Raw genomic sequence first — 7,943 nt, 5'->3', positions numbered from 1 at the left:
TATAAACATTACTCCTAAATCAACTTCACCATTTCAAAGTATCCACAAAATCAGTCTCTTCGCCCGGATCCTTGCAATCAGCGACATTGCTTGATTTTTAGAGTTTTATTTGTTGTTTAGATCCTACAGGTTTCTTCAAATTCTTATTTTTTTCTAATTTTTTTCTTTGAAAGTCTTATATAGGTATACGTTTATGTTTATTTCTAGTGTTGAAGGTGAAGATTGTTTTCAATATTGCAATGTCAGAAACAAATTCTCCAAGGAGGATCACAAGAGGTACATATTATCCCGATAATTGCATGGTGGGGCTACCCTCATTTGATTTGTGTATAACGCAAATGCAATCACAAATTTTAGGCTCCATTGTTGCGATGGAGATAGGGAAGAAATCAAAATTTCTTAAAAGCCCTATAACATTGGATTTGAATGATGAATTAGTAAGGTCGGGTTCTTCTAAAAGGAAAGAAGGGTCAACAATGAAAGTGGATGAAACAAAAATTGACAAAAGGAGGAAAGTCAAAGATGTTGTTTCGGGCATGATTGGAAAACATGTAGTTAATGAAGAACAAGAAGAAAGGAGTGAAGAAGAACTAGAGGTATGTATATTTTTAAATTATTTTTGAGATGTAGAATAAGTATATACATATATACCTGCAGTGTACTGTAATTGGAACAAGAAAGGTTAGGTGGAGGATATACAATTTGAAACTGGAGTATCGGGAACTGAAAATTTTAGAGTAGGTGCCTTTGTAGTATTTTGTCTTGGTTTCTTCACTCATATTAATTTTTTGAGCTTAGTGGTAATGTTTATGTACATACTAACCTCCTCAAACCCCAGTTGTAGTATTTTAGTGGGGATGTTGTTATTATAGCTCTGTATGAATATGAATGCTGAAGTGTTTCTTTTAACTGAACATGTAATCTTCTTTTGATATGAGCATTATAAGTTGCAAGTAATCTGGATGTAGGATTGTAGTTAGTTTTCAACTTGTAATGTATTCAACTTGCATGCAATGTTTACTGGTGTAACCATTTTGCATTATGTTCTGGCACATAAGATTTTTTTCTGGTGCATAGTTTTACATAGTAGTTACATTTTAATAGAGCCTGGATTATTTTTGATTGTGTCATTTATATGTGGTTTAGGAGATCCTTATTTTGTTAAGTTGATGTATGTAATTGCCTTAATATGTTTATTATTTTAGGTCTCATTAATGCAGCTACTCGCGAAATATTAAGGTACTTGTACATGTGATTGTTGTCTAGCATGTTATTCAATGGCTTTTCGTGTATGTTGTAACTTGTAAGCAATATCATTCTAATGTACAATAAGTCGAACAAGAAAGTTTATGTGGAGGATATACCTTCCAATGTATTATACTATGGCATACCTTTAGTGTGACATACTCCCACACATTGAATACCTTCTAGTGTATTTGGGGTTATGTTGTCATTCTGTTTTTTTGAAAATGACTGTAGTTAAATGGTAGTTTACTGAATATCTGGATACTTTTCAAATTATTATTGAGAAAAGGGTCAAATGCCCCCTCAAGCTTTAGTCATATTTCCAACTACACACTTAACCTTTGCGAGGGTCCTATTACCCCCCTGAACCTTTTTTTTAAAATATTAGCTCATCCTCAGACGCTGATGTGTCCACATAAACCAGATTTATAAAAAATGTTTGTATACACGTGTTGTCCACGTATATATTAGTGGACCTCATGAATTTACACGACTCACAAATTGACACGTGTCACAAAACTTTACCTTTACCTTCTATGAACCTAATTGACCCTCATTCTTCTTCCTAATCTAATCTCTACGATCTTCTTTCTAATCTAATCTCTAGTTCTTCTTCCTTTTCTCTACGATCTTCCATTACTGACATTACTCGGAAAGCTTACTTACTATTTCTTCTGAGAAAAGGTTAGATCTTTACTTACTAATCCTAATAACACAAAGTGAAAAAAAAATCAAGCTATCGAATTGGGGAAGATTTCGATTGTTCAATATGAAATTCGAGAAAATTGCAAACCCTAAATTCAATCTTGGTTGGAGAAGATACAACAACTAAATTCAAGCTTTGAAAATGGTGGATGAAGAACAAAGAAGAGAGCTTTTGTTCAAGAACAAAAGAGATGGAGATAAATGAATTGGGAAAAGAATAAAAAATAAATGTATGGTTAAATAAAGAGTAAAGTTACTGTTGGGAGGCTTATTTGGACTCCACATGGACATTTTATTACGTTCTTACGCGCCTCACGGAGGTGAGTTCACGTATGTGGACACATCAGCGTCTGAGGGTGAACTAATATTAAAAAAAAAAGTTTAGGGGGGTAATAGGACCCCCGCAAAAGTTAAGTGTGTAGTTGAAAATATGGCTAAAGCTTGAGGGGGCATTTGACCCTTTTCCCATTATTATTTGCACCAAATTTATTTTGTGCCAGTGCATCTTCTATTTGAATGTATTGTCTTGTATGTATGCATAGAATCAGGTTACTATGAAATTATTAATGTAAAAAAAGTGCAGTTTCATATTTTAGTATTTCCTAATTACAGGGTATCAGATTTCATGTGTTGGCTCGCCCGATCGAACCCCTGCGCATGCAGGTTTGTGTGAACCATAACATAGTTACAGATTTGAAGGGGAAGCTTACACCGACCCAATTCAATCGATTTAAAGATACATGTTTTGGAGCATATACCAAAATGCACGTGTGTGGGGGCTCAACCACAAATCTTTAGGTGTTTGATGGTATGTGAATTGGAGGACAATTCCCCGGATGAACTGTAATTTCATATAAATCATACCACACTCCGTTTTGGTATTCAAGAATTTGCCATCATTACTGGGTTGAACTGCTTTGCTGATAAATACGATTTCTCGTTTGACACAAACAAGCCAAACATATTAATCAATCAGTACTTTGAGGGTAAAAGTATTATCAGAAAGGCAGAGTTGATCAGTAAGTATAAAAGCAAGGTATGGGGTGATGGGAATGATGACGATGTTTTTAAATCCGCAATTCTGTATTTTATCAGTACGTTCATCTATTTCGGTGAGAAGAAGAGCTCATCAATTTCAAGGATACAATTTGATCTAGTTGAGAGCGGGCGGTACCATGAATACCCCTGGGGAAAAGATGTTTTCTCCAATTTGGTCAAAAGCATAACAAAAAAAATGAATTCCAAGAAAAAGTATTACAGAATTGATGGTATGCCTCTTGCCATGCAAGTTTGGATATATGAATGTTGTTCTGTTGTTGATCTGAATATTACTGAAAAGAAGACCAATCGTATTCCCAGACTAGTCAATTGGAAGACCAGAAACAGCAGAATACATTATGAATTCCTCATGGAAGGAATGTTCGGTGATACTTAGCTATTTTTTAACTCAAACTGTAGCTATTTTTTTAAAAATATGATACTTATAGCTATTTCAATCTAATAACCCTAAAACTATAGTCATTTATGTAAGTTCTACATTAATTTATGTGATATTTTAAGATTTAAATAATTTTTTTTTATTGAATTGTTTATATGTTTTTTAAATATAGTAAATGATTACTTATTGTGATTTGTAACACTTTTTAACATAGATTTCATATATGTAAACAATAAAAATATAAACTCAAAGATTTTATGTCCAAATTTACAATTAAAATTAAACTATTTGACTTTTAAAATTCAAATTGTGCTACGTAACTATAATGATGTACTTGATTCATCATCTTGTATTTTAACTTTATTTTTTCCCCACTGCGATGGTTATACAATATTATACAAATACTGCACATAGAGTGCCGGTTTGATAAAAGAGATAATTAATTTAATAATTTTTTTTGGAATATGTTTGTCTTATATTTCGTTGGGATAAAATCATTGGATAACTTGTTTCGTAATTAGTTAATTTTGAATTGTAGTATTATTTTTATCCATATTGAGGATGAAATAACAAATCAGGTATGGGAAGGTTGAGCTGACTGTAAGCATCTGTCCTCTTCATTTGGAAAGAAAAATATCAGATTGGAGAAGGGAGAGGAAGAGCAGAATTGAGGTAAGGGAGTGCTTACATAGATTCCAGACAATAGCTCTCAAGACTTGGTATCTGAGAAACCAATGTGAAGTCCATTGCATCCACCGGAGTACACCACTGCAAAGGAAGATTACATCAGGAAGTTGGATTTGCAAAATGGAAAGGTCACAGGACAAACACTTACTTCTGGGAGTTGAGAATGAAGAAGGAGAAGGACGACAAGAGGCACACATAAACTTTCCTCAACATAAGAAGAATAAAATTCTTGTTCCTCAAAGCTTCAGGAGAATATATGTGTGTAAGAGAGGCGGAGGTGATGCAGAAACAACAAATAGGAAACCCTACACATTAGGTGTCTTTATTGTATTTCCATTTCCACTTGGATTGGATCCAATTTCCATTTTTAGATTATTGCTTTGGGCCGTTCTTCGTGGGCCTGTGTTTGTAAATATTTTCAGATTATTGAAATAAAGGAGCAACCAGCTCCACATATTTAATTAAAAAAATAAAATAACAATCCTAAAATAACTAATTTCAGGATAAATGGTTCCCAACCAAAGGAGTCATTAGTATTAAATAACGACTTAAACTGCATGTATAGTTTACTAAACTATCTATAGAATTTCGAAACATCATCAATAAAGTCAATTCAATAAATTACATTTCTAATTATTATTATTTTTTATAAAGAGTGTGTCAACTTAATAAGAATCAACATATATAAAACTAATGAAATTATTGTTACCTTTAAATAATCAAGATAGTATTAATTTTCACTGTTACTCAACAAAAGTGGGGAGAAATTAATATGACAAAAATAACGCTAATTAAATTGATATAAAATAAGAATATTTTAATGTAAAAGCGTTACATTGTATAGTGTGAAATGTACTAATACGGTGAACATCATAAACTATGGTATTTATATATTGGAAACTAGGCACCTGTGAATGAGGATAAACATTAGTATTTGAGCAATTTTTTTAAAAAAAGAATTCCTAAATATATTTTTCTAAAGTGCTTTTACGAAAATTACTTTAGGGGAAAACCCTTTTTTCTATTTTTTTTTTATAAAAAAAAACAACTTCTGCTATTACCAAATTCACTTATTTTCTTCACTTGGTTTTTCTTTTAAAAAAAGGAAGCACTTTCAAAAAGAAAAAAAAATACTTTTCACATTTCAATTTGTTTGGCTTATTTTCATTTTTAATTAATTTATTAGATCATAAAATTTAAAAATCTTATTTACTTTCGTAAATTTGATACCAAGTAAAATATAAGCTAAACAATTTTAAACGAAAAAAGTAAATATTATTAAGCTTCCAAAAACTTGATCAAAGTTGAAGGTGGGAAGATTGTTTCCATAGACTTCAATTCAAGTAAAACATGTATGAAAATGGAGTACATTAGTGAGGATGCAGAAGTAATAGAGAAAAGAACACTAACAATAACAAATAATATAATAATGGAACCAAAAAAAAAAACAAGAGGTAAGCAAAGAGAGAAGTAATATGGATGAATGAAGACACTCATTTCATTTGAATGAATAACAAGACTCTGTTTTCAGTTTCATTACAAAAGAATGAGATATTAATTGGACAAATGTGTTTCTCAGTACAGAAATAAGTATCTAACTTCAATCCAATTTTAGTATTCATCATTTCTTAAACTTCCAGCTTCATTTCTCTTGAGGACTTTCCGAATGTATACCATATATAAATGAATAAGAAGCAGGCGAGAAGGACGACGAAGATGAAAGTGTTGAGAATAAGGGTGTGTTTGGTATAAAGGAAAACATTTTTCGGATAATTTTTTCCAATTTTCTCATGTTTGGTTGGGTTAAATGTTTTGGAAAATGTTTTCCAAATCAACTCATTTTCCTTAAATTTAAGGAAAATTACTTTCCTTCAAAACTTAAGAAAAACATCTTCCAAAACTCTCTTCCAACTTCCAACTAAAAAAAAATTGTTGAAAAATTCAATTTATTTGATTCCTACCCTCAAACCAGCCTCCCCAACCACCACCCCCACCAAAAAATAATAATTTAAAGTTTGTTTTTAAATTCAATATTTTTATCCCACACTCACCCCTACTCCCACCCCCTACCACCACCCCTCCCAAAAAAATATTAAAAGTTGTTTTTAAAAGATATTTTTTAATTTCAATTTTTTTATTTTTTTACACCCCCACCTCCTACCCCCCCCCCAAGCTCCCTATCCCACCCTCTTAAAAAGAAAAAGATTTAAGTTTATTTTTAAAAAATATTATTTCATTTTTTCACCCTTACCCTCGACCTCCCTACCCAGCCCCCACGCACCCCCTACCAGCCCCCCCACTCCCCAAACAAAATTTTAAGTTTGTTTTTTAAAAAATATTTTCTACTTCAAAATTTTATATTTTCACCCTTACCCTCGACCCCCACCCCCCGCCCTACCTGCCCCCCCACCCCCAAAAAAAATTTTAAGTTTGTTTTTAAAAAATATTTTCGACTTCAAAATTTCATTTTTTCCACCCCTACCCTCGACCCACCCCCAAAAAAAATTTTAGGTTTGTTTTTAAAAAATGTTTTCGACTTCAAAATTTCATTTTTTCACTCCTACCCTCGACCCCCCACCCACCCAACCCCTACCAGCCCCCCCACCCACCCAACCCCTACCAGCCCCCCACCCCCAAAAAAGAATTTAAGTTTGTTTTTGAAAAATATTTTTAACTTTAAAATTTCAATTTTTCACCCCCACCCTCGACCCCCCCACCCACGCCCTACCACCCCCCAAACCCACCCCTACCAGCCCCACACCCCCCAAAACAAATTTTAAGTTTGTTTTTAAAAAATATTTTTAATTTCAAAATTTCAATTTTTCACCCCTACCCTCTACCCCCACCCCCTACCAGCCCCCACCCCCCAAAAAATATTAAGTTTGTTTTTACAAAATATTTTCAATTTCTAGTAAAAATAAAAGAAATTTTTCAAAAATATTTTTCTTTCATAAATTAAACACTAAAAATTTTTTTCGGAAAATATTTTCTACTCACCAACCAAACATGAGAAAATAAGTCAAAAATCAACTTGTTTTCCAAGAAAACATTTTCTAGGAAAATATTTTCCATGGAAAACATTTTCCTTCATACCAAACACACCCTAAGAATCCAATTGATGATCCTAATTCCTCTCATAAACCTTCTGGGACAGACTTTATCAACATCAACATCAGCATAAGCCCAATAGATGAGATGAACTAGAGTGTAATTCAGACGAACATCCAAGTTGAATTTTCTGCGTGGTTCAAACGTAGTGCCGTTTGCCTGTTGATAAGGATTACCTGATGCCAAAAACACGAGATGAAATCGACTTTGATTCAGAGATTCAAGCATTATTTCAGTACCTCCATTGTTGACCTTCAAGTTGGAATTTCTGAGTGGAGCTTTGTACTCTGTTTTCTGGGTATGATTTCACAAATATAAGATCTAAATGGGTCTCGTTCAGATAACTATCAAAGTTCTCCCTGGTTTTTCTTAGCCTCATCATCCTTCTCACTGTAAAAACATTCAAATCAAAGATTCTTAACCCCATCAAGAAAATCAAAAAAGAAGAAGAGAAAACAGAGAAATGAAGACGCCATGCTTACCAAGAATACTGGAGTAAATCAAAAGGTAGAGTAAGAAAAGAAGGGTAACGTTGGAAAAAATAACAGACATCCGTAAAGCCATTTTCATGAAAGTTGGTTCTTAAGCTTTTCTTCTTCTTCTGTAAATTTTGAATATCTGAAGAACAAGCAAAACTCAGTGGTTACTTGTGTAAATAAAAGTCAGTTAAAAAGGCGGGAGACCTTGTAATTGGCATTTTCACCTGCCAAGATATTGTTAATTGCATTACCATATGTAGGCAATTATATTTAACAGACTT

General features: G+C 32.9%; 1 pseudogene; it reads right to left on the bottom strand.

Annotated features, from left to right (window-relative positions):
• Positions 1-5,703: 5,703 nt before the first annotated feature.
• Positions 5,704-7,753, bottom strand: LOC125813094 (uncharacterized; annotated as a pseudogene).
• Positions 7,754-7,943: the final 190 nt, after the last annotated feature.

The sequence above is a fragment of the Solanum verrucosum genome, unplaced genomic scaffold (assembly GCF_900185275.1).
Source record: "Solanum verrucosum unplaced genomic scaffold, falcon-dt-bn FXZP01000256.1, whole genome shotgun sequence".
NCBI lineage: Eukaryota > Viridiplantae > Streptophyta > Magnoliopsida > Solanales > Solanaceae > Solanum > Solanum verrucosum.
This window is presented reverse-complemented; position numbering and strand designations above follow the sequence as displayed.